Genomic DNA, 27,939 nt, shown 5'->3' with positions numbered 1-27,939 from the left:
AATAATAAAATCATTTCATTACATCCTAAGTCACAAAAAATATCACTGATAATACGTTTGGCTGATAGAGCTATCCAACTATCAGATCCTCAATTTAGATACGCCAATATTACATAAGAACATATTCAAAAAAGGGATAAACAGAAACTAAACATCAAAACATAAAACATTTTTCCTTACCATATGTACAAGGACTATCTCAAAAACTATTGAATTATTTCAATAAATATGATATTAGTGTCATAAGGGCATAATACATTATCCAAATATGTCACTAAACTGAAACATTCAAAAACATAAGAAGTAATATTATATGTCAAGTACCTTGTAATGGACAGATATAATGGAATTAGGAAAATAGATTAAAAGGTCATCAATACAAAAAAAAAGATAAAACTGAAATTAAAAACCATTAAATATGGAAAACATACATTAAATTAAATTATAAGAATTCAAAAATACGTGAAACGGAATCAAATAAAGAAAGAAGTGAATTTTTAGAATTTATTTAATGGCTTATTTTTTGTAGTTAAAACAGATTCTTTTGATATTCATGATATGGGTGATCCATCCATTAATTAATTATGCAAATTGTCAATGTAAAGTCATATTTTGATAAAGACAGAAATAGGTGGAAGTATAAAAATTTAACTGTTTTTTTAAACTAATTGTATATAGAAATGGATTTGAAATCCAGACATTTCATCAAGAAAAACATAAAAATGTCTAAGATGGGAGGCGAAGAAAAAAAATTCGTCATATTATCAACAAACTTGAAATAAGTAATGAGTATTATTGCTATACAATCCTAATTGCAGCTTGATTGAATGACAATTGATTTAGACCTCTATATGGAGCTGAGAGCTTCACACTGGCCAATTCGAAAGTATGGATGTATACTTCTTGGAGGTAATTTGGCACAGTGCTAGATAAATGGGAAATGTGGCATTATCCGAGGGTCTGAAACATTTGTTATATAGCGGTTGAATGCCAAAGGACGGTCTCGAAGTATAACTAAGACCCTCTGACCCCTATACTAATGTCATTCCATATCTCAACAAACCTACCACTAAGCTGACATTTTCTACAATATTACTTTCGGTTTATCGCTCGACACGACACGACGCGCGTACGTACACCCTCCTACGACGATCACCACTGTTTAGATGTAGTGTCCCGTTGATGTTATCACAAATATATACAGAATGTGTATATTTCAGCCCGACATTCTATATTCACATACATACATACCTATTTCAGTAGTGAATGATTAACACAAAGTAGTAATCGACAGTTTTGTAAGACGTCATTGTTTAGTTTTTCAATGAAGTGCGATTAATGTAGATGATATACATTGAAGATAAGCACCACAAAGTTGATATCGAAATAATTTCTTTTTTTCCTGATATTATAAATCATCCTGAAACTGGCAACGCACAAAACTGCCGTCTGTCTGATGCGTGGATGTAACTACAATGAAACAATCGGCAATCGAAATGTGGATGTATCCTAAAGGGTTATTATTTCCGGTTCATTAATCATCCAGGGCTGACGGGATCAGGTCAATGCAAGTGTCATCCATGCACGTCAGCGTTTCTCTCATTCCGGTCGTTTCTTTTTGCTTTTCAAGTGCAAAAAGGAATTATGGCCCCTTTTTTCTTGAAATTATTTTGCCCTGCTGTAAGGATTTAGTAATTGAAATAGAAATTTATGTTCTAGTAGATATACATGGCGCTGATTTCTTTTCTGGTAGAGAGTCTAATGTCACATAAATAAAAAATGATTTGGTGACAGAGTGATTCCTTCATTAATGAAGAAGACCTAAAACTTCCTTATCCTTCACATTCTGGTGCATGAAAAGTAGTTATGAGAATAAAAATATGAGTACCATTGAAACACTAACACTCCCACTATTGACTTGAATCTATCGATAGTGTTATATATAATAAGAAAGAATTGATCATTATTTTTCCCCATATCTATGTACCTAACAACTAGGATATTTCTTTATATACATAGACTTTATGTACTTATCTAATACAATATAACTTATCTACTTCCTAATATGTATATTATTGTTGTTTAGAAATCAAAATTAATTAAGGCAAGTAAATAATTTTGAAATGTTGAGACTAAGGATGGCTATAATCCATCAAATTTTCTAATTGATATCTAAAACGGCAATGAACTTAATTACACTAATCAATCACCCTGTATATTGCTCATGTAGTTTTTTACTAAATAGGCTTGGTATGTATGATTATTAAAATGATCAATTCATATTATATTTACCTTTGTAAAAATACTATCGTTAGTTTAACATTAACATCTCATCATTTGAACAAATCTGTATAAATTACCAACTTTTAGTAGCGGTGTGAACCATTTTTCTCATCAACCTTTCTAATCGATTTTCAATAGTGTTTTCCATAACTTTCATAGTTTGATAAGAAGTTTAAGTTGTTTTTAATTGATACCCATAACGGTTTTTAGAGATACTAATTCCATCACACCTGATTTCGGCGCTTAGCGTGGGAGTCTCATAAATCTTTCATGAATAACGTTATTACGGAAATCTGGAAAGTGTCAAATTGTTCAATTTCAACCACCCACGTGGAACACTGTAGTGATTCATTCATAAAAAATTATTAACGAATATTTTTCGAATTAAACCTCAACTTAAGGGTACATACAAATCAGCGAATTGGAATCATATTTTTTTATATATCTGCATTGCATGTTAAAGCTTCAATTTGTGAATAGTTACGTGCTGTTATTTTTTACATGAAAGTTGTGGGTTTTTATTTTTATTTGAGGCATTTGTAGCTAGTAAAGGAATAATTATAACATAATATTAGTTTTTCATGTATTAACGACTAACTAACAAGATTTATACTTTTGCAGATAATTCATTTAGGTGAATTTCTGGAAAATAAAACGAAACGTCTTGCTTTTCACAAAAATAAGAGCCTAATATCATTATCTGAAATATGAGTTACCTGAGCGAGCGTCTCTTATCTGTCATTTCACAAGAAATATATTTCTAAAGAAAAATGAGAAAGAAGACTTAATTTACCGGTTTATTAAATACGTAGCTAATAATTTTTATTCAAAGAGTCCAGAAAATGGAGAAAATAAATGAATGATACATTGATTTCTTTCAAAAGTATTCATTCCATATGTTTTTTCCGTCAGATTGTAACAAACAATCTAATCTAATCGTCAGTAAACTAATTCTTATTCACAAAGTGTCTCACGTTCATATTTCACATTATCCAATTTAGACCATCAAATAAAACATTTTATGTAAACTGTGATTGAGGATTTTATTTAGATCTCCACATGTTCTTTTTTCTTTGATTGATATTGAATCTAAAGCTTTATGTTTCGTCTCTTACAACCAAATCAAAAATATGTTTATAATATTAGTGCAATAATGTGTACAAACAGTCACTTCCAAACAGATTTTATCGATAATTCAACTCTAAAAACTGTGGAAGAATTACAGTGACTTCCAATATTATTGTTTGAATTTAATGATGTTGATAAAAAGGTGAATCGATACTCAACTTCTGAATAATAGTTCACATTCATCACATATATTTTCATTTAAAATTGAATAGAAAATTTTAGTAGTGCAGATGAATTTTGTATTTTATTGAATATAAATTGAGAAGTAGTGTATATAAATGTTTAAATAGGTATTCAACATTTCATGACAATTATGAAGAAAACGAGGTTTCCTACATTTAATCCTCCATATAAAAATGGTTGAAATGGCACCATGTACTTAAATCCCAGTGATTTTAAAAACTATTCTTGTAAAAGTTCCAAGGAGTAGAAGCCCTTCATTGTTATCTTAGTAAAAGGTCTTGAAATAAATTGAATCCTCTAGAAAATTCTACTTTTAGAAGGGATTACTCGACCGATGACATAACTCTTTCCACTTTTTCCTCTTTGAAAGTATTTGAGTTCGTCTTTCATGGTCGTAGCTATTAAATAAATTTCTTATTTCAATCGCCTATTTTATTCCGTTTATTATTCAAAAAGAATAATATATCATTCATATATTTTTATCACGAGCCCATGCAATTAATTTTGGAACTTTTGAACTACTTTTGAAAAGATTAAAGGATGAATATAGAAAAAATATGGTGATATCTAGTATCTGTCCGAAAAACAATCCCATCCATATACCATAGTTTGTTATTTCATACTTGCTGGCATAATTAAGAACAATTTTTATTTATTTTTTTATTTATAACTAATAAAAAATTATAAGCTATTAGCGCTATTAGTAAAATTGTATTTGTTAATAATTTTTAATAATTTGTTTTGAAGCGTCTGTATCAAATTTAAATTATTAGAATACGCACCACCCCATGCAATAATTCCATAATAATTTGAAAAAGTGCATAATAAATTACCATAAGAGTTTTATTTTCCATAAATTTAAATAATTTATAGAAGATAAAAGTAAGATACTTAGTTTTATTGTTTAAATATTCATTTCCATTATTGCATTTTTCCAATTATAATTCCAAGGTATTTACAGCATTTAACTCTAGTTAGTAGTTTTTCTTTAATTTTTAATTTGTTAGCAGTAAGCCAAACATCTATTTCATCCAATAATTTATTCATTTTAATTATAGTTTCTTCCCATGTCTTTCCTTCAGCTATCGCAACTGTATCATCTGCATATGAGACAATATCCTTATCAGTTATTTTAGTAAGAGGATCATTTAAGTAAATAATAAATAAAAGTGGTCCTAAGATTGTACCTTGAGGTACTCCAGTTTTGATTTCTTTATAATAACTATAAACTCTTTGGAGATAGCTATTTAATAGACCATGGGCACTACCTCTTATTCCATAACTATATAATTTATCTAGTGAGATTTTATGATTGACAATGTCAAATGCTTTAGCTAAATCAAGACAAGTAACTATAATTGGTTTTCATTTTATATATTTTCTTTGTTTTCCATAAATTTATAGCGTCTTATTTGTATCAGTTTCTGTTGAAATTAATTGCATAGATGTTTTTGTGTCCAAATCTTCTCATAAAAGGCAATAGCAGCTTATCCTGCAACTTAGAGTTGTTTTTCAATGTTACATTTGTTGTTAGCTGTTGCGACCGATATTTCATATTGGATTGCGGACAATGCATTCGCATGCTGCTTTTCGTCAAAGTTCCGCCCCATCTAGTGATTTCAATCAAAAGTAAAAATCTGTGTCTAATCAATTTGGCCGAAAGCAAAAAGTACATTTTTCATTTTTGTATCAGTGAACAATTTCAAAAGGTATGAAAATACTTATTTGAATATAGAGAAGTTTCAAGAGCTCAAAAACTCTCCAATATTTTTAAGGCCATCCAGATTTTGTGGTTTTACTTGTATGAACTTAGGATAAAAAGGCCATGTATCGATTTCAATCACGAAATGTTAAACTATTCATGCAAAATATTGAACATTTGCATTAAGGAAACTTATATTCAATCAAGTTGTTTTCGACCCCAGAATATGCGGTTCATTGTATGCCCTATCTTTTTACTAGATCCTGTATAAAATTGAAAAGGATATCTGAATATTGTTAAATATTTTCTGGTTCATAGAATATTAGTGTTCGTTTGGTGTTATTTGACATTTGCATAGAATACATGACTGAAATTGAAATATATCATAAACTTTTACACGTCCCTTCGCAGCATAAAACGGTATGTCACTATGCTTGCGGTGACTAAAGATTAGAGTTGGGACAAAAGTTAACAATTCGCACGAAATCCTTTGTATCTTAAGGGCGAGAACTTCTAAGTTTTAACTTTCGCAAGTATGGCATTAGAGAGTCTGTACGCACAATCAAACATAACATGCTTCGAATATTCGACCAGTTCTGCGCCCCAAGAGATAACGAGAAACCAGTCTTTGCCTTGAAATTCTTATTGATCTCCCCGTTTTACTTTCTCTTTGTAGGAAAGGAAATCGGGTGGATTTATCGAGCAGTCCTAATTGGAAGAAGGATGGAAAGGCTTATTAGACGGATCTTTGGTTTTTCAGCAAAATATGTTTGTCTTGGAATTACGAAAACAGGTGTTTGTGAAGTCTTGAATGATCCTATCGATCTGTCAGTTTAACTCATTCATGTGGTAAATACCAAGATCGTTTTAACAGTACGAATTCACAAGTAGACAACTCAACAAACATTTTTATCACTCTACAGGGTTGATAATTTTTAAATAAGATAAATCAATATTTTCTCAATTATTCTCAATGTTTATAGTCCAAAATAGTCCAAAAAATGTTTGACTCAGTCTTGTATTTTATCTCACTTTATAAATTATCAATCAAATAACATCAACCAATTAAGACGTGATAATTAGTCGCTAATGCGATACAGGTACGATTCTATGAAAGAATCTACTCGATATCTGAAAACTGTAGAAAATAGTTACTTTCCAGAGTTTGGAAAAGAGAAGTGTGCCTTACTTTTACAAAATTGAAAAAGTTCTTCCAAAATAGTGAGTCTTTCAAATCAGGATAAAACACTTTTATCTTTTTGCGAGGAAGTAAATCGAATGGTTTCTATACAAATGTATTTTTTTAAGTTGGGCTCATCAGCTTTATTCGTCTAATTATAGGAACTTACCGGAATGAATTGCTGGAAAATTTTATTGATTCCTGTTTACATATATATGAGGTGTGACAAAAAATCAGGTTAAATATAAGTCACATGTTGAGAGGATTTTTAAAATATGAATATTCCAGGAAAATTGAAAAAACGACAACGGAAGGGACATGTGATACTTCAAAAAGTCAATATAGTAAAATAATTCGTTCGAGTGGATTTTAAAAGTAAATGGATTTTAAAAAATACGAATCGATAAACGACGTGGCCTGTTAGTGTGTGGAAGTTACTTAAGATAGAATGTACAAAAAAAGGTCAAATAAAAGTTGTTATATTTGCACAGATACCCATTTCTAAAATATTTTGAGGTATACAGGGTGTTTAGCCTAAGCGTTACAACATGAAAGAAAAGTTGTTTTAAATATGACACCCTTTATATTTGTTTACCATCGAATTGCTGAAATATCTAAACAGAGTAGAAGCTTCGATTGGGGTTCGGGTTGGTTTTTAGATAAGCATTAATTCAGCAGATTTCAATTAGCAAAAACTTAATAATACACCCAGTGTATTATTTTACCATTTTATAAAACTATTTTATCCCTTCAAATCATGTCTGATAATGTACACTCTAAAATTGACTATTTTTAAGAAAATTGGAATTTTAGTTTATAATTTATTTAGTTTTTGTGACAAAATCAAACCAGTAATTTTATACCTTTAAAAATTGTAATAAAATAAATAGGGTATCTACAAAACTGAAAATAAACAAATTAAACAAAAATAACCAACAACTAGTAAGAAATAATTTTATTAAACGTTCAAAATGACCACCATTTACTTCCATATAATAATGTATGCGATCTTCAAAAGCTCTACGAGCACGATGTAACATATTGACATTAACAGTTCGGAAAACCTCCTTAATTCTATTCTTCATGTCTTCCTTAGAAATCGCAGGTGTTTTGTACACTTGTTCTTTGAAACCAAAAAAATCCATTTTTGTAGGGTCCGGTGAACGAGGTGGCCACTTATGGGATCCTCCTCTACGCATCCAATTCTTGAAGCAAATTTTCCAATGTCTCTTTTCACTTTGACTTAAACTGTGAAAATGTCAAATTCGCAGGTTTCTTAAAAACAGTCGATTTTATAGTGTACATCATCAGACATAATTTGAAGGGATAAAATAGTTTTATAAGATTGTATGATAATATACTGGGAGTTCCATTTAAAAAAATAAAGTTTTTGCTAATTGAAATCTCCTGAATTAATGTTTATCTAAAAATTACCCCGAACCCCAAACAAAACTTCTACTCTGTTCACACCTTTCAGCCATCCTTTACCTTACCAAACAAGTTTAGTTACTTCTCACTAATAACGTTTACTAGGTAGTGCACCAATTTTTCGCTCCAACTTGGCGATTAGGAACAAATATACAGGGTGTCTTATTTAAAAAAACTCTACTTCATATTGTCACGCTTAGGCTGAACACCTTGTATACTTCAAAATATTTTAGAAATGTGTATCTGTGCGATTATAACAACTCTTTGATTATTGGTACTTTTTGACAATAATTATCGAGACAGATAGATGAAGATAAGATCTTTTCTGTTGTGTAGCTAAATTTATAACGAACACTTTGTAATAATATTACAAACTTCAATCTTACCTAGTTTATAAAATGTGAAAATACAAAAGAGAGTCTGAATGCAAGAAAGAGATCCATTATCATCTTTCATATCAACATTTCAATAACAAACAGCGCGATTTAAACTTATGGCACTTTTCTACTTATATTGACAACGTGAAGATGCCTGAGAAAAGGTAGTTTCTATATAAAATGGAATACAAAATGTCTGCCACCATTCCAGTCGCATAATGTTGACTGAAATTGAATAGAATTCTCTCATTTCAGAATATTAAGTAGATATAGAAAATTTTTCAAGCACTACGTTGCGCTTTTAGAAATACGCATCATATAAAAGCCTGCATTATCATAATAGGATGACATTTGATGCTCATTTTAGCAGATGGATACAAATTTACGATTCGATTAATCTTATTCCTATTATTTCCCCTAGTTGAAAGACAGGAACCTTATGCTCGTGGATTACATGCCATAAAATTCCTTTGACATAGAATTCCAAATAGATTCTTTGACTTTTAAAAGAAATGTACCCAACCAAAAAAAGCAGATCACGTAGAAAGTAACGACGTTAACAATTTATCATGCTACACTATCGCAGAAGTGTATCACTACCTCAAGATCTAATGTTTAAATCTTATATTCATATACTAGGTTAGAATAGGTTCAATTTTCTTTGTAACGGATTGAAAGAATTAACAGACGCTACGATTACTATATTTTCATGGATTAGTTACTTTAAGTGTACCTCAAGAAAGTCATTTCATATATTTCTTATTTCCTCATCAAAATAATGAATTGTTCATTTTTTCTTCATTTAATAAAACTGTTTAATTACTTATTATTAACTCTATTAATTTTGGGCCCACTTTACAATTCATATTTATACTTATATAGATGGGAATTTGAATAAAATTTTATTCTTGTTCAACAACTTACAACTTATAACGTCGTCCTAGAAATTATAAAAAGATTAATCATGATTATTGATACAATTATCGTTCGCTTCACAAATTTATGAGATTTCCAAATTAATTTTCTGTCTATCCATGTCAAAATTAGAACTAGATACTTCAATTTTCAAACTCGAATGAATAAAAATCTTATGAGTCAATTGATTGAAAAGTTTTTGAAATAAAGTGTACTCCGGGAGATTGACTAGCTATTTGTGAGCTTTAATAGAGCCTATTTTTCACCCTCGAAGATTAGTGTCTGTGATTAAAGATAACCTTCACCCTCGAAGGGACTCTAAAGAATAATGGCAACATGTATTGTAATAAAAAAGTAATCTAATGTACTTAACACTAAAAAGGAGAATTTTGTGGTGAATAATTGAAAATTATAGTAGGTATAATACAATTTATTGATCGCTCATTTTTTTATTTATTATATATAGTTCTATATTGTGAATGACATATTTAAATGGGGATATTGGTTGATTGTGAATTTGGGATTGTCTCATCAGAGTTCCTTAAAAAGACATGTTTTCATATGTCATCATTGTGTTCATCTATCGACAATATTTTTTCTATTGTCAAAGATGTTAATTATTCGGAGAAAAATTCAACTATAAAATTTACTCTATGAACACACTATATCTTTTTTGGCTAGGATTCAACTTGATATTATTATTAGTAAAATTATCGACAATAATCCGTTAAAGATTTTCAAAATATTGTTGCAGTGATGTCACTTTAAACTTTAGTGATGAAACAGTTTATGGAATAACGGGGTAAGTTCCAAACCCATAGAATAATACATCTAATTCATTTTATGAAAGCGACACAAGGCTTGTCTTTTCAGATTAGTAAATGCATGTTATGATTGTCTACAATAGCTAAAAACCTAAAAACTCTCCATCTCGTTCTCTAAACCCATCCCAAGCCGCGCTCGCTTCAAATTTGATATATATTTTCCCATTTTGAAACGGCTTTAACGTCCAGTGTTTAGGATTATGTGCTAGTATTTATTTCAATAATGCATACGATGTAATTCGTGGAAAGAGGATTTGTCGTAGTAGAAAGCACATTACGATTTTTCTAAAGTTCTTTATCTGCATCGAACTGGAGTATACATTAGGTATATACTTTTTTCTAGAAATTATTGTTATGTTGAAGTGAATAATCATGTAAAAACCCCTCTTTCTATAACAATGTTGAATAATCATGCAATAAAAAAGTACTCAAAACATTTTAGAATTTACCTGAAAGCGGAATTTTGAATTTACTACTAGAATCGTGGGTGTAGTTATGTGTTCGAAAATTCACATCAAATGTTACTATTTATTTAGGGCTTCTAATGCGTGTTTATTTACTCCACAAATAATTCTACTGTTATGAATTTTTTGAAATGCCCGTAATTATGGCATAATCGTTAGACTTGAAATGTTTTTTACCAATACACAAATGTTTTAAAAGGGAAAAGTTGTCCCTCCGAATCTCTACTAACCTCAACTTTATACGATTATTGTCTTTCGAAAACTTATGCCGTCTTTGTTTTCCAAACAGAACGTGATGGATATAAAATTTTGAGTTGGTAGCCTTGGCTGGAAGTTCTCAGGCTGGACACAATAACACAAACAACGCTTGTAATTTCAAAAAAGGAAAGTGATGAATGATGAAGATTTTCCTTTTGCGAATTAAATATTTTCAGAAACGAGATCATTCTAAAAACTAGTAACTGAAAAAAGAATTCATGATTCATTAGTGGTGGTATTGAAAAAATGAAGTGTAAATATTTAAGTCTCCCACACTTGTGATTCATAAACTTTTGTAGTAAGTTATTTTTTTCCTTAAGCCATTCAGTACAAATATTTATACAGAATATATATGTTTAACAATATGTAAGTTGAGAAGTAAAGTCATGATCCCGGTGATGACATAAAATCAAAATAAACTGTAATATCTAACTCGAATGAGAATAAAAGGTGTTTTTAACATTTTACTTCTATGTCCGTGAGTTTGAATAAATACATAAAACAGAACAGGAAACATAAAGAATTTTGACAGTTCTACAAAACCCTCTAAGCCCAAGCGAATGGATGAATCCGAATGGAAATGGGTCACGCTTGACTGCTTATATATATACGAGGATATATTGAAAAACTCTTAACCTACTATAGAACCAAACAAAATTTCATTGTCAAAATATTCTATTACTCAACATATTCTTCTCTTAATTGGATAAATTTATTACAGCGAACCTGCAAGGTCTCTAGATGTTTCTTCTTGTTCTGCAAACCAGACCTCCACAGCTTTTATTACCTCCTCGTTGAAAGAAAATTTGCGACCTTTTAAACTTTTTTCAGTTGACGAAAGAGATTAGTCGGACGGAGCCAAATCTAGTGAATAAGGGGGGTGTTCTAATAATTCAATAAATCACGAATTTTTGCATGGCAACATGAGATTTGTGTGCAGGGGCGTTGTCCTGCAAAAATAAAACATCTTTGGATAGATTTCCGCGTCTTTTCTCTTTAATTTTTTCCCGTAGAGTGGTCAGTAGATAATGATAAAAAATCAATCATGATTATTCCATGGCAATCGCAAGAAATTGAAGCAAGAACTTTATCAGCAAATTTTTGGACACGAAACTTCTTAGGTCTTGGAGAACCAGAGTGTCGCCATTTCATCGATTGTTGCTTTGTTTCTGGATCGTAGAATTGTACCCAAGTCTCATCCATAGTAACAATTCGGTTTAAGAAGTCTACATCGTTTTCAAATCGAGCACAGATCGAACGCGATGCTTCTACCCTTGGTAAACATTCAAACATTTGGGGATCCATTTTGCAACAACTATATGATGAACGCGTTCGTATGAAATATTCAGTGCTTCAGATCAGATCCGTTTTGGCCCATTTCGACGGTCTGATAAAATCTTGTCATGAACTGCATCGATATTTTCGGGGACTGACACAGAAACTGGCCTTCCCGTTCAATCATCATCTTCAAAGAAAAATTTACCTCATTTGAAGCTTGCAGTCCAATTCTTCACGGTCTCATACGAAGGACGTTGATCACCAAAGGTATTAAGCATATCTTCGTAAATCTGCTTACCTCTTAACCTTTTTAAATACCGGTACTGGATGATGGCTTGATACTCCAATTTTTCGATTTTCGCAATTTCGGTTGACATCTTTTTTCTTCTAATTTATTGCGTAACTCTACTATATTTACTATATTTCTCAGATAGAATGACATACGTACGAAGAAATGAATAATTATGAAATTATTCTACCAATAATTTGTGAAAAAAAAAGAAAATACTTCGAGTCCATTGAGTCCGATTTTTAGTTAAATTTTTATAGCATAGTACAATAATTCCACATTATACATATTCTTTTAGCATGTGATGAGATCTATATAACAAATAATAATAAAATTTTCTCTAAAATTTCATTTGTCATAAACGAAATGTATAAAAACAAAAACTGAGCGTTAGCAATTTCAGTCCAAATTCTGCATCAGAAGTTGTTATCTCTCTAATATATCCCGTTAACCGCCCCAAACCCTTTCCTAATGGCTCCATTAAATTATATAGTTAGTAGAATCAAAAGGAAATGGTGGAAGGTAGTAATTCAGAGTTTTGCTGGGCCGCCATCAGGCCCCTGGAATCGCACAATCGAGAATTTCAATAGGCGTCGTTGAAACAATTGAAGAAACAATTGAACGCTGCAGTTACAACTCTGACTTGATGCTCGGCAGCGAGAGAAATGCGCCAATTGGAAGCGAATGGTCTACTGTGACGAGAACGGTTAGTTAGTCCGGGTGATGTTGTCAAATAAATTAGAATTTTCACGTTCTAGGGAACAAATAATGTTTAATCAAGCAGAGCTACAGCAAAAAGGAGCAAGCAAACGTGAATAATATCACAAAATTGCCTCAAAATTATCATAAATTTATATTATGAATGATAATTTGCGATTAAATATTTTACTCAAAAATATTAAAATCACAAAACGGTTTCGGTTACAAATGTTTAGCAAAACAACATTTTTTAACGGAATCTTGAATAAACAGAACATTTATTTCTCTTGTATATGCCTAATTAAATAATAAACAAGGAACATTAGTAGATCTTATAGATTCATATTAGTACTTTTGGTTTTGATCCAATGGAAGAAATACTTTCGGTCTTTTTTTATTCGCCTGATTATTAGTTTAGAATACGACTTGACCACGGCTTCTCATCATTAAAATAACAACAGGAAGTCTCCACCATGACATCAATATGATGATGTAAGAGTGCATTATTTTGAGAAATATTCTAGTAATAAGTATACTTAAGAATATTTACTGACAGTTTTTGTCTTCATACTCTTAGTCTAAAGATACTAAACGTAGACGTATAAGCCTCTAAAAGTGCTTCAGCTTTACGCCAAATCAACTTTATTGAAAGCTTGTTTTCTCACTTCAATCAAATAATTCTTTTTAATTTTATTAAAACTGTAGTAAAATATATGTTTACCCTTGGTCTTTACTCTATTTGTATTATTTCATTTTAGTATGTCTTATACATAATGATGAAACATTAGACAAAATAATATAATATTGAAACAATTTAGGCCTTGGTCTAGACAGTTTTTTTCTTGAGAAAACTGTTGAGTTTGGTAAACAATAAACTCCGTTTGCACAAAAAACCTAATCGAATGTTTAAGTTTGTAATTGTGTTTCATTAATAATCCCTAATTTAATTAACTCTGAAATATTTCACCCAAAACTAGGAACAAAAAGCATGAGGACTTGGAAACTTTGATGAAAACGAGTATACCGTTTTTGTTCATAAGTATATCTATCCTCCATCATTTGGATTTGATTTTTAGCCGAGACAAAGGTTATTCGGGTGATAATATGTTTACAGTTGTAGTCAGCTACATGACTGACGTATTTTATGATTTTCAAAATTTGTCTGCCCTTTTAGCAACGTCATCAGAAAAGATAAAACTTTCCACTATATATTCGACCCAGTTATCTATTTTAAAAAATAAGCATGACAAGTTCACGCCAGCTGATGACATTGAACTGAAAACCACAAATTACAATATCAATCTCAGAAAAAAATTACGTTAACACGTTACCAGACTTTTTAACTGTGAACGTTTGTATGGCTATTGAAAAATAATGAATAGATCAAATATCTCTTTCAGTGAAATAAATCGAGCTCTATTTTCTCTTTGATTGACAGTAGCATGATAAATAAGATTATGCCTTCAAAGGAACTTTTCTCATTGTGCATATAAAAATATATTTTGAGCAGCTTAAAATCGCTTGTGAAATTTGCGTCGCAAATAGAAACGGGGATAAATGATATGGAATTTTCTGGTCGGCCTCATTCTGTAAATATATAAATATTTCAATATAACTATTCGAATGCAAGCGGTAAAACGGTTCTCCAAAATGTCGGTTTTTAATTTTTGTTATACATATAAACTCATCGAGTATTGAGATGAATTTATAAAATAGTCAAAAACAGATTCTTATATTTCTAATATATCGTTGGTATATCTGTCTCCTTATTAATTCTATCCGGTAAAACATTTTTGGTCTCATAAGACATAGATGACAAAAAGTTAAATTGGAATCGGTTTCAGTTACATCCAGAATATTTTCGGTTGCCTTCCTGTTAATAAGCGATTATGTCCTTATAAAAATGTATATATTTGTAAATTTTTCATGTCAAGTTGTTTATTTTTAAAATAGATGGATGGTGGCTTGAACATTACCATAATGGAACCATTTTTCGTTTTCTGGCTTACATGATATTTAAACTAACTACTATAAATTTCAACGATTGTCGGAATACTCATTACAGTAAACGCTTCCACTGTTGTTCCCGAATGAGTCAAAAAAGACCAAAACTTGAAGCACCTAAATGTCGTAGTGAGTTGCTGCGAGATAAACTTTAAACCATTTCAAGTTACGGAGAATAGCGAGGACTACATTAAAGAGCTTAAAAATCGTCCAAGGATATGGATTCATTTTTTGTTTTTTTATGGGAAAACTCTAAGAACAGACATTTTTTTCATATTCTTGAGTGAAAGTTTTTAAGAATTTAACAAAATGATAACACACATATATCAAAATATTAATCTAACAAAAAATATAGAGAAAATAATTTATGTTTGTGCGGATATTTCCTTAACACTTGAGACCCCTAAATAGTTTTAAAGTTGATATAAATAAATACATGACTCTTTGTAAGTTTGAAATTGGAATTAATAAAATTGTCACGATAGAAATTTAATTACATAACGTATCAACAAACATAGCACGACTCTTTGTCAGTTCTTCCTTCCATTTAAACTAACAATAAGACTGGAAAATATATGATGTAATAACTACCAGTTTATAAATTCTTGATTTATAAATCGCTGTTCATTTTCAGACTTTGAATATAAAGATATTGGTATATAAATAAATCATGGAAATCATCATAAACTAGACTATACCTAACTGATCTTATTTTCTAAGTAGCCCATAACTTACATGAAACCTATCAAAATATTGGAATGTTTCCAGGAACTTTTCCTAGCGGGTTTGAAACCATTCTATTAAAATAATTTAATCAAATTATAAAAAACTTGATAATTTTATAAAAATCACGATCATAAAAACTCATTTGAAGACAACCGGCAGTGTAGGATTTTGATTAAACGACGGTTGCTTTCAAAAGTACACTAATACCCGTAAGATATCACTTGAAATAGACGTTGGCCGACCGTAGGGCGCAATGATAGAAGGGATTAAGGTCCTTTAGGGAACTCTAACGCCGTCCTTAAGGCGTTTACTGTCTGTGCATCTTATGTAAAGATTTATGGTAGGAGTTACTTCGGTCCAAATTGGTCAGTTTTAGTGATTCCGGTAGACAAACGGCTCACCGGCGCTCACTGATTTTGTCTTTGACAACTTATCATAATTCAAGGATAAGAATCTAAACTCTCCAATGTAAAATTTCATTTCGGGTTATGGAAAAACATGCATTCATTCTAATAAAAAGGTTTTCGGATTTATTTTTATCTTTTAATCGTATATATTTTAATGGAACTTCCAATAACTCATAGAATAATTTGAATGCGTCGAACAACTATAACACGAAATCGAGATTACATCAGTAAATTGGCGTTAATATTTGAATTGCGTGTACAGTACCTTACGTCTTAATAAAATAAGGTATAATCTGCTATTTTATATACATAACATATTTTTTACAACTGTTCATTCGTATTCATATTCCACAATTCGTCTCTGACTATCTCGGAGGTAAAATTCATAACCCAACCTCTTCTGTCTAACCGCAAAGTATCTTCAAGACCTGCATATAACCTGAAATATATAAAAATACAATCTTCATTGTAATTTATGCCCCAGCAGCGAACTTGGGTAATTTTTCACGAGCTCATGACAAATGTTAGTTTTCTATTCTACTTTCCTGCAAATGTTTGTTCTGTATCACCGGATGTGTGTGTAGTTCAAAGAATGATGGTGCACTATTTGTTACCTAGATGACACGTACGTTTTTAGAGATAAAAAGCATCTGCATATAAACGTACGATTACATATCGTATTTTACACCAGTGACGGTTCTGGCTTATATTTAGTTCAATTTCACATACTCTTTCAAAACAACGAAATTATAGCATCATTTCAAATAAAAAAAAAGGTTTTCTATGATTCAAAGTTTTCCTATTAAAAAAAAGGCATATGCAGTATAAAATAAAAAACATCGCTATCAAAATAATTCGCACTAATGACGAAAACTCGATATATTGCATAGTATATCGTAGCAAAGTTACCTAATACATGTCAATCGAGAACAACTCGCAAGAAATGAAAATTTATTAGGACTAACGGAAGGCAAGCTTCCAAAGAAATGAAGAGAGTTGTGGAAGTCTTTCTTTGCAAGGTTCGAGAGGTCATTTTATCTGCCGGCACAAAAACACCATATGACAGGAGAAGCAGAAGAACCGATCAAATAAACAGTGTACTTTCAAACAAAATAGACAAGAAACACACCAGGCTATGAGTCGGTTGACATGGAGGCCGAATTGTGTGTTAATTCAAACAAAATGTATATGATGCCGGGCTAACTTTATTTTTTATGAGCTATAACGCAGACAATCGAACTGAAATCTCCCAAACCAATGTTTTATCCACTTAACCCACCCCTTTGAATAATTATTAAATTCGAATATATGAAAATACTTGGAAATTATCATTTCTTTCGTCTTTATAGCGTCGATAACACAATTTGTGACGATTTTGAAGCAGAAAATTTAAATGGCATGTCCAGTAAATCTGAATCGACTAACGTGTAGTTACTAATTTAATAGGCATCTAAATTAACACAGACGGGGGGAAAATCGTTTTTAAATTAATGCAATTCGGAATATTAGTAACAGTTGGATGCTTCCCAAAATCCTGAAAAGCTAGTTGAATATTCGCCAGTTCACATCTCCTCCTAATTTTAGAATTATACTGATTAGGATATGCGCACCCCTCTGTGGATTCGCCTATCCCTTTTTTTTTCAATTTTCTACCTATTCCGATTTTTCACCTTCATGACTACAATAAGCACATTTTCCGGATGATTACCTGAATTTTTTCTCACTTTTATTATTATTGTGCTCCGATGACTTGTTGCATATTTTTAATTGGATTGTACAAGTTATTTATATTTCCTCGCTGACAATCAGAAACAAGTATTTATGATCTATATCATTTCTTCAATATTCTTCGTTAAAAAACACCTTTCCATGCATTTGAACCAATTTTTCTACCACTGAACTGCTTCTGATGCTGCAAATCTTAGTTTACGTAGTGCTAAACCAAAAAAAGTCATCTCACGGAATGTCACTAGATATCTTTTTTAAACAATTTAAACAAAGCATCGATGTTGTGAAGAACACAGTATATTTTTGACTGGCTTCACCGATTTTGTCCGTCACGTTTTAGTTCTTGAACAAGTATTTCGCAAACAGCGGTGTATAATGGGATTTCATGTATATAATGTATATAGTTCATTAATGCATTCTTGTAATAAAACTCGTTGTGAAATAATTGTAATTCCATTGACAGCACATTTCAGTTAACAGAAAATAATACTAATCATTATAAATGACAATGGGAAGTTCGCAATTAAAACGTGAGTAACGGCTAGGAACAGTTCCAAGGTCAAAAATATAACAGCCATATGCTTTATTGGTGTCATATTTTGAATCGTTTACTGCATATGCTTTCTCTATCCATACTCACTCCTATATATTCCATGTATATATCTTTTGGAATAATATCTTTAATCCAGTAAAAAAATTAGTCCAACACCATGTGTTCTAAGATTAATGTGTTTTACTATGTATCTAACATATATTTTTGGAAATATTTGGTATAATACAGTAGTAATGAGCAATCGTAGATTATAAAATGGAGTTTGATTTGAATGTGGAGTTGATTTGCATTCGATTTTTGTTAACTCTATCAATTTAACATAGAATTGTTTTCATTCCTGCACCTAGGTACCTTCTAAATATCTGGAAATTATTGTTGATAATTGAATATTATTAGTTCTGATCAAATTGTATGATGTGTTATATTTCAGTTAAGTAGAATAATAGGATTATAGAATTGAGAATTGAATATGAATGGAATCATCGCATTTTTTGTCAGATTTATTTCACCAGTTCAATGAAAAAAAATTTGTTTTTCATAACACGATGAGAAAAAACTTGAGAACAAAGTAGAGTGATGTTTGTTTGATAGTGTATTTCTTGTATTTCCGGACAGTGAAATAAGAGCAGCAAGAAACGGAAGAGGAGGCTATAAATCAAGAAATGAAAGTGTGTATATGTAAGGCATTTTATGGAAGTTCGTCGTAAAACCAGAACGACGCAATGTAGAAGTGGAGTAAAAAGTGGAAATGGCGATATACGATACTACCCATTTCTGAGATTGACATTCCATGCTTCAATTTATTTAAGCAGGAACGTTCGTTAATAGGGATGATTGTTGAGATTAGTGTACTGTCCATACGAGACTATTTATGAGAAAGCGATGGAAATGTTATTGACAATAACAGACTAACATAGAAATATATAAAACATGAAAATAAAATAATAGAATCACTTGTAAAACTCTCTTGAAAAACTATCGATTGAAAATATTGTACCTCATATAAAAATTGAGAATAGATCATTTTAAACTCACACGTTAATTAGTTTCCAAAATCCCGAATAAGTATGGCTACTGAATCAACTACTGAAAGAATAATACAAGTAAAAATAACAATTGCCAGATTTAGCTTTGATTTTTATACAGAAAACTATTTAAGTATATAAATCAATTATCTTCATCAACATGTACTTTTCTTTGATTTCACGACATTCAAAAATGAATGGATGACTGAATAAATCTGTATTTTTGAAAAATACTCTTTTTCGTATACTATCAATTAGGAAAATGTTGTTATGCTGTTTAAATTTTTACTAGTTTCAGAATGAAACTCGATGTACATAGGTTAGTGAGACCAAAGGAAAATACTCAGTCAAGAGAAATTTATTAAAGCACGTGCGTACGCAGCACGTTATAAGTTTGATAAAATAGTCAAATGGAAGCTGTTTAATGAAATATCAATGACTACAGTAAAGCAAATTATAGAGGTTGTCTCATAAATACAATGTCCACTTTTTTTCGTATTCTATGTTTTCAACAAAATTTCAGCAAGGTATTTGACCTTTGTAAAATTATTCTTTGGGCTTAGATACCCAATATGGTCACAATGCATTTTTAACAACTTTGAATTCAAATTTCACGTAAGAATTTGAGTTAATGTTGGATGTGATAGGAGCTCTTCAATATTATTAAGCAGGCAAGACCTTTATAAAACTATTTTTTGGGCTTTGTCACTTTGCCTCTCAGTATGTGGTTTAGCACTGTATTTCTGTTAACTAAACCTGGATATTTCTTCGCTAAAACCTCATACATTCGCATCATCTCTCACTATATACCTCGGTATTGACCTCTATAATTCCACCAGACACACAAGAAGACTTTCTATTTCTTTTTGCCACGGGTTTTGGTAATTGCTAATTTTCCATGTGCGAGTTGTTTAGATAAATCCACTTTTCATGGCAAGTAATAGTGCGTCTAATAAAACAAATAAATGGAGAATGATTAGAAGAAAGTACAGCAATTATACTCTTCATAGAATTAGAGACTAGTCGTAACAAATGATGTTTAAATTGGGCGTAGGAATTTTCACAAATGAAACTGACATCCTCTGTATATTAAAATTACAAATTAATACGAATGTAACAATAGGTATCTACAGACCACTTTTCAGAACATTTAATTTATAAAATAATTAATATTATTCGGTATCTTTTTGAGACTGCTATCCGTCGAAAAATTCTGTTGAACGGCTGTGTATTTATATCCAAAGAAAAATTTAAGCGTCATCATTTTATGACCAGCTTGTTCACGCCTCCTGAATCGAGACAACTTGTGTCGCAGATGATCATAAAAATTTTGCGAAAGCATATACGAATGGCGTAATCAACCTCAAAAACAGCTGAGTTTACTTTATGTGATAAAATTTGTTCTCAAAGTTACGACATTAGGTATAAGTCTATATTACCGATTTATGCTCAATGCGAAAACCACATATTAGTTTGAAATGGTGAATCGACCAATAACTTGGAATAACGAGATAAAATGACACAATTTTCATTTCACAATTTATTGAAACACAAAAACGAATAGAACATTTTTAGACTTGTTTTCACAAATCCTTTTCAGAAATAGCTCAGTCCTAAGTTTTTGGAAGTTAGAGATGTGCGGAAGGCACTCGGTTATTATATGAACCAAACCGCTCTGAATTGATTGAAATTACGTACAAGAAACACCATAAAATTATTCATTCAACTTACCTGTTAGTAATTGTCAGTTGAGTTTAATAAAATTCTTTAGTCGAACTACTTTTGTACTAAATGAGTCTAACGCATTAGTTTAACTCAATATTTTTCAAGAATGACAAAGCTATTCCTAAATACCAAGATATTTTCATTAATTTGTCATCTGAGACTTTTCACTATGAAACAAACAGGTGAGTAAAACAAATCTATATGAATCGGATAAAAACTCTGAAAATGAAAAAATAATATGTAGTTTAACCATGTGTATAATAATTTTTTATTAATTTTCTAATTGTAATTAATCTTTTAGAAATCTGAATTATGATGTCATATTTTGATTTCAAGATGGGTCACATTTTTCGTAATCATTCTGAGAGAATTCAAGGCGTTTGCCCTTTTCTGTCGTACGCCAGTTCCTTAAATTCCGGCCTGCTGTGAAAGGAAGTTCTCTTAGGGTGTGACCCGCACAATAACTCATAATTCAATAATGGCTGGGTACCCTGCGGGAGATTCGAAATGTGAGATATATACGAAAGTTTTGCCGGTTAACTAAAGACCCGACTTATAAGAGTGACAGAGGCCAACTCATGGACGGGCAACTCTCCTGCTGGAATATATTGTAAAGATGAGATTTGTTCCGTGCCTTTACGTAAAATTATTTCCAAAAAGTTGAAAGGGTTTCAAACACATCTGTAATTAAATAAGTTGTATTCAAAAAAAGCTAAGTGCGATATATTTGACGGTGGAATGTTGTCTAGTATTTTCAAGAAGTAGATATTTTTTCACATGAAATATGTTCAAACAAGGAGTACAGGTGATATGGTAAGCACTTCACTGTGGATGAAATTGAACTTAACAATGAACTTAAACTATTCTATTGCGGAAAAATAGCTCTGACGCTGTTCTGTCAAACTTTTATATGTATTGTGAGAGTATATAAACATACTTCGATTTAATTAGACTTAGCTAAGCATATTTCTCCTGCTGATGGCTGAAACTACATGAAGATATTCTTTTATTAGTCTCCCAATTCATTCAATAGCATTATGAATGAGCAATTATTTTGTCAGAACGATTTGAAGGCTTAAGATTGTGGAATTTGATTAAAATGATCACATCTTCTGATAAATAATGGATCAAAATAAGAGCAAGTGCTGTTGGAAGAAGATAAATCTATTCAATGCTTCATTTGGGCACGATTAAATAAATAGCAAGAAAATATACGGTAATTATACTTTCGCAGTAAGTACTTCCGTTTGTGAAAATGTCATACTCAAGTATTCATACCATACACACTATCTTATTGGATTATTCGGGATCATATTTCAATCTGTATTTATCGTTACTGCTTACACTAGCGTGGATTAGCTCTGCAAAATGATTATCCTCATTTACTATAAATCAAATAGTTGCGATCCTTCCATTGCCGGTATATTTTATCGAAGTAATGTCAAAACCAATTTTTGTCAATACACTATCAGGATATCAGCAATTTAATGCATAGAAACCGGTAAATTCTTCTATAATTTTACGATCTTGATCACCTTGGTTGATGTTGATATACTCTGTATAAAAATGAAACTTGAACTTACATTTGTGTTGTCTGTTGTTTGGAGTGATTTGAGGACAGGTGTATCACAAGTTAATAAACATACAGTATTGTGATGTAAGTATATATCAATAAAAATACTGAATATTCTCTTGATATTAATGTATATTCTGTAGACTTTTTCTATTTAACGATATTAATTATTCTTCCATAATTTCAATGGAAAGAAATATTTTCATATACTTACGAGTGTATTCACTTCACAAACGTTTTCGTATCATTAAATTTAACTCAATTAGTTAATCCAACACATCGAACTGAAATCAATATTATGAGACTATTTGTCCAGCTCGTTTGCTGAAATACGGATGGAGGTTTGTAAGCAATCAAACATAAAAACGAATTATGAGCTTGAACATCGCCTTATTTAATTGAAAGGATTTCTTTCTATTCTTAGACCGTGAGTGGAAGTGTATATCCTTAAAGTTTTATCAATGTCAACGAAGACTAAAGAAAGAAAGAAAGAAATATTGGGTTATGATTGATTTAAATAGAGAGTAAAAGGAAAAATATGTCGATGTATTAATTGGTTTCTATGGTTTGTCCGTCTAATTAATTTCACATTATCCATTAAATCTTGTAAGTGAAGACACAACTTAATTTTAAAAATGAGAATTCAATGTTCTATTAGGTAATTGGTTTTTTATTGTCCCAGTAACCATTCGATAGTATCAAGAAATCATCGATATTATAACTTTCGTGAATCTTTTACTAATGGGACACACAAAACCGATCAATTTAAAAAATTCAAACTTTTCCTTAGCCCACCCTTTCCAAGATATCACCCTTAAAAGGTGGAAATATTCATCCACTCTGAAAGGACTAACCACGAATATTTTTTCAATATTCCTGTTACATTATATGGGGGTGAAATTAGCTACCCTTCCTTCATTTCATGTCAAAAATTTTTTCCAAGAAGTTTTACATCGTTACCGTTTTCCACTCAATTTATTAAAATAATTATAAATTATAATATTTATGTTTTATATGTTATATATGCTTTTGGGACTTCTAGTAATGAATTTATTTCATAAAACTTCATCTTGAAAAAAAGTTTCAATATGAAATAAGGGTTGCAAATTCCACCCCATTTATAATGTAACAGGAATATTGAAAAAATACACAATTGCACAAAAATTACAGTTTTTAGCTTTACTGAAAAAATGAAAAATCAATTTTAGTCACCACCCTTTAAGAGTGATTTATCAGAAAGGGGTGGGCTGAGGAAATTTTGTTATAGGAAAGACCCATCTTAATTTCATACGAGCCTCCTAAATAAATTTAGAAACATCCAATATTTTTAAATGTCTAACTCTCCATATTTTTGATTGCAGGAAATATCTGATAACGATCGTTCTATTGTTAAGTATATACTTTGTGATGTCTGCAGATATTGAATCTAGTTGTAATTGCTTTGAAGAATTTCGACCGAAACTGGAAAACGGTCACTGGTTATGCCGAGGTATCAAAAATTTCAGAATATTCAGTTGTGGTGAAGAAAAACCTCCCTTCTGTCAATGTTTTTCCAAAGGAAAAAAAATTGTCTTGGATCTTGGCGAAACATCATGTACCGACTCTGCAAACCAATATGACAGTATATTTTGCGCACCTTCTAGCGACTGGGACGCATATTTTGACCGACATCCTGCGAAAAGAATTTATTTTTAGTTCAATTTCGGTTTTCAGATTATTCATAAATTATATCTTATTGAATATTACCGAGTATTTTTCATGACCTTAGCTAGAGTTCTATGCTTCCAGGGTTTGAATCTATTTATATCATACCATCTTGGTTTCATTTAAGTTTCAAATTTCAATGAAACTCCTCTATATTTCTTCTACAATTATTTTAGAAGATGTGATATAGTCACCCATGATTGGTATCTATGAAACCAAATCTGATAATATTGGTTCAGTTACCATTGAAATATTTTTTCCAATTCTTGGTAAAGTTCAAGGTGTAATAGAGCCAAACACAAACTTAGTTTCTAGAGCATTGTAATGGAATATAAAGAAGTGAATTCAAAAATTATATCAAAAGGGACATCATTTTGCTCGTGTCCCTATGGTCTCTTATTTTTGTAGTTATCTTATAAGAGGAGATTTTGAGTTTAGTTATAACATCTTGTCACAGAAAAAGTGCCTCTATGACATTTATAATAAATACACGTAAAAATTAAGACAAACAAACCTCTGAAATCATGAGTTCTGAAGATATGATCTGAATCAAAAACAAATTTCATGAATTTACTAAACTTAATCAATTACAAACTAAATAATAATTAGATGGTAACTAGAAGGAAAAGGAGTTCGTGTTCATAAGATCTGTGTAATCAAAAGAGTGAAGCCTGTTAGAGAAATTACATTCTTGATGGTATGGTATACTTTAGCAAAAGCTTTAAATTTTAAGCCATTAAAATAATTGCTTTTCTAGATCATTACGTGGAAACTACTGTAGTTTAGTGAATGTATTTTAATGTACAATACACTTTTTAGACTTATTATTTGAAAATAAACTTGAAATTAACTACTCTTATCCAGGATGTAATAAAAAAATGTCTTCTCTGTACATTCTGTTTAACTATTGACTCTTCCAAAGTGAGACCTTATAGATAGGATGCTTCTTAACATAATTTTGAAAATTCGAACAGCCACAGATTATGATAGATTGGTCTTAATCTAAAAATATTCTTTGTGACCATCAATTTTGTAATTGTATAGTTGCAAAAACATTTTTTATTGATAATATTTTCATGTGCATATTATATTATAATGAAATTTACATCGCTCTTAAAAAGGCTAATTAATAGATGGAAAAAGGATGATATAGAACGAACAATAAGAAAAATATACAAAATAATATGCAATGATGTAATTTTGTGATATAATATAATGTAATGATAGTTTTTCTACTTTTCTTTGATACTAGGCACAATGCTTTATAGGTAAAACACGTTATTTAGGAAAATACATCCTTAAAACACTAAACACTGACTGTCTTTTATGAATAACCGACTGTAAATGCTCCATAGGAAGAAATCGGGGGTTCGTTGTGGCCATTCCATTGCTCCTCTTCGAAGAATCCATCTGCCAGGAAATTAAGTCACTGTCTAACTTTAAGAAACTAATTTAAAACAGCTTCATCTTATTGGAAGTGAACAAGTTCTTCTTGAAAAATCATGTTACCAACCATTTGATTTCCAAACTGTTATTAAGATTTATTTTCCAAAGTTCCAGAAAAACTATTCACAGGAATACCTGTATATGGCTTTCCCTAAAAATTCGCATAGCTCGTTTAGCGATTTGTTAAGAATTCGATAATAAAAACATACAGTCATCAGTAGAACTGATATCATGCAATATAATCTAGTGGTTTGATTCATAGAAAACGTCGAAGTTTTACAAAATTGAGGCCCTTGAAATCGTCATCAAAAACTGTAGCATTTTATATAATATGAAATTTACTTAACTGTAGCGCTTTCGTTACTGTCTCGTGAGACATTCCTACTTGGCGTGCAACACTGCGAAATGATGCGAAAGACAAATGTGTCTAAAAATACTATTTGTTCTGTTTCATCCAAAACTCGGCGATTATATCTTCTTTTTTGGTTAGCAACGAAACAGCCATTAATTCAAAGACGTGAATGATTTAAAATCCGTTTAAATATCGTTTTGCTTGCAGATATTTCACATATTCCTCATAAGAGAATAATTTCAAGAATGCTATATTTGGGCTGAATTTTTTGTTCTAAATTTTAACCTGTTAGATAAATTGGGTACATTATATTTTTTCTAATAAAAATTTTAATATAATACGAATATTATGCTTACTTGTTATTTTATTTATCTTACCTAAAATGGGCTCTTAAATTTCATTAAATTTCTAGCGAATTACTGAAAAAAGATCAAGTCGTACTCTTAAAAAGCCTTTAATATGAAGTATAAATGTAATTTAACTGAGAACAAGCCTTCAAACTGTCTACTCTAGAAATATGTATACGTGGCTTCGTATATTTTGACACTGTATTTTCCCTTTTTACAGTTTTGTTGCTTTTGAGTAAATGTTTTTTGACGATTGAGCTCAATATCAGACAATGAAAATATTATGTAACATTTACAATTCTGATATACAAGGGTTGCTACTTGAGTTTTGAGATCCACATATAAAAACAAATATTTATAATTTGATATAGCTCTATTGTTAGTCAAAATACTCTCTTTTAATATCATTACAGTTTTACATGCAGATGAACCAATTGTCGAAGCATATTTTCCATTCCGGTTGAAGTACATCCAAACATGTGAATTGAAAGCATCAACCGCTTCTTCGTGTGTACAAAAACGTTGATTTCACAATATTTTTGATCTGCAGGAGTAAAAAAAAATCATTGGATCCTAAACAAGGGCTGTAAGGCGGATGACCCATCAATTCGATGTTTAACTGTTCAAAAAAATTTTTGTTTGAACTGATATAAAAGAGCTCGCATTATTGTGGTGAAAAAGGATTGGTTTTCCTGATTTTCTGGCAAATAAAATCTTGGTGTACCATTCAGATAGTATGGTAGCGCCGTGACCAGTTATTCCGAAAAAACAGGCGACCATTTTCTCCAAAGAGCTTCCTTCATGCGTGAAAAACTTTTGTTGAATTTGGCTCTTCTAGGAAGACCCATTCAGTCGATTGTTGTTAAATTTCGGGTTCATATACATAGATTCAGAATTCGCAGCCTAACACAATCTTATACACGTGTATTCGGAAAACCACGGTGGCTCGAGATGGTGCTTCATCACCAAAAATCGAAGCGAGATTATCGGTACACTACAGTTGGTTTAGTCCACGTCGAAAATCATAGAAAATTCATTATACGAAAATTTAAAAATCTAATTTCATTTTTTGACCAAAATGAATATTTCCCGTGTCTGCACAAACAACTCAGATAGCACTCGTATGAATCACGTTCTGAGTACGTTCACAATTAAGGATGTCAAACTTTATGATGGTAATGTTAGATTTGATAAATTCACATCAGTGTTGCTATATCTCAAAACTCAAGTAGCAACTCTCGTATAAATAAATACTTTCAACAATACACAAATATAAGAATACTGCTTCGAAGATAGGTCTGTCATCTGTTGTGAAATTCAAGTTTAATTTATGAATTTATA

At 30.9% G+C, this 27,939-nt stretch overlaps 1 protein-coding gene and 1 long non-coding RNA gene across 8 annotated transcripts in view; both read left to right on the top strand.

Annotated features, from left to right (window-relative positions):
- Positions 1-27,939, top strand: part of LOC130898665 (mucin-5AC) — a 282,905-nt gene that overhangs the window by 111,031 nt on the left and 143,935 nt on the right. The gene's annotated exons all lie outside the window — the stretch shown is intronic.
- Positions 22,665-24,491, top strand: LOC130898705 (uncharacterized). The gene is made up of 2 exons (XR_009059926.1): positions 22,665-22,833; positions 24,111-24,491. It is a non-coding gene; the product is annotated as an uncharacterized LOC130898705 (long non-coding RNA).

This window comes from Diorhabda carinulata, chromosome 1 (assembly GCF_026250575.1).
Source record: "Diorhabda carinulata isolate Delta chromosome 1, icDioCari1.1, whole genome shotgun sequence".
Taxonomy (NCBI): Eukaryota; Metazoa; Arthropoda; class Insecta; order Coleoptera; family Chrysomelidae; genus Diorhabda; species Diorhabda carinulata.
This window is presented reverse-complemented; position numbering and strand designations above follow the sequence as displayed.